Raw genomic sequence first — 1591 nt, 5'->3', positions numbered from 1 at the left:
TCTGGCGTTTAACGCCCAAAATGGCACCATTCCTGGCGGTAAAACGCCCAAAATGGTACCCATTCTGGCGTTTAACGCCCAAAATGCCCCTTACTGGCGTTTTTTCGCCAGTAAGCTCTTTTTCTCTGCTTTTTGAGCTGAATCCTTCTGTAACTGTGAATTCCTTCATTTTTGATACTTGCCTCTGTAAGAACAATTCATACAACTTCCTAATGACTGGGTTGCCTCCCAGCAAGCGCTTCTTTACTGTCTTTCGCTGGACCTTTACTGAGAATCACTCAAGTCTCAGTTTTGAGCATTCCTGCTTAAAATTGCCTTCAAGATAATGCTTGATTCTCTGTCCGTTAACAATGAACTTTTTGTCAGAATCCATATCCTGAAGCTCAACATATCCATATGGTGATACTCCTGTAATCACATACGGACCCCTCCAACGGGATTTGAGTTTTCCTGGAAACAGTCTGAGCCTAGAGTTGAAGAGCAGAACTTTTTGTCCTGGCTCAAAGACTCTGGTTGACAACTTCTTGTCATGCCATTTCTTTGCCTTTTCCTTATAAATTTTTGCATTTTCAAAGGCATTGAGTCTGAACTCCTCTAGCTCATTTAGCTGGAGCAATCTTTTTTCACCAGCTAACTGAGCATCCATGTTTAGGAATCTGGTTGCCCAGTAGGCTTTATGTTCCAGCTCCACGGGCAGGTGACAAGCCTTCCCATACACCAGTTGGTTTGGAGAGGTTCCTATAGGAGTCTTGAATGCTGTTCTGTATGCCCACAGAGCATCATCCAAGCTCTTTGCCCAATCCTTTCTTCGGGCTATCACAGTCCGTTCCAGGATTCTTTTTAGCTCTCTGTTAGAGACTTCAGCTTGCCCATTTGTCTGTGGATGATATGGAGTTGCCACTTTGTGGCTAATTCCATATCTGACCATAGCAGAGTATAGCTGTCTATTGCAGAAATGAGTGCCCCCGACACTGATTAGTACTCTGGGAACACCAAATCTGCTGAAGATGTGTTTCTGGAGGAATTTTAGCACGGTCTTGGTATCATTAGTGGGTGTAGCAATTGTTTCTACCCACTTAGCTACATAGTCCACTGCCACCAGAATATAAGTGTTTGAGTATTATGGTGGGAATGGCCCCATGAAGTCAATGCCCCATACATCAAACAACTCTATCTCTAATATCCCTTGTTGAGGCATGGCATATCTGTGAGGCAAGTTACCAGCTCTTTGGCAACTGTCACAGTTGCGCACAAACTCTCGGGAATCTTTATAGAGAGTAGGCCAGTAGAAGCCACATTGGAGGACTTTAGTGGCTGTTCGCTCACTTCCAAAATGTCCTCCATACTGTGATCCATGGCAATGCCATAGGATCCTTTGTGCTTCTTCTCTGGGTACACATCTGCAGATCACTCCGTCAGCACATCTCTTAAAGAGATATGGTTCATCCCAGAGGTAGTACTTGGCATCTAAAATTAATTTCTTTCTTTGCACGCTACTGTACTCCTTGGGTATGAACCTCACAGCTTTATAATTTACAATATCTGCAAACCATGGAGCTTCCTGAATGGCAAAGAGTTGCTCATCTGGGAA

The sequence above is a fragment of the Arachis duranensis genome, chromosome 10 (assembly GCF_000817695.3).
Source record: "Arachis duranensis cultivar V14167 chromosome 10, aradu.V14167.gnm2.J7QH, whole genome shotgun sequence".
Lineage (NCBI taxonomy): Eukaryota > Viridiplantae > Streptophyta > Magnoliopsida > Fabales > Fabaceae > Arachis > Arachis duranensis.
This window is presented reverse-complemented; position numbering follows the sequence as displayed.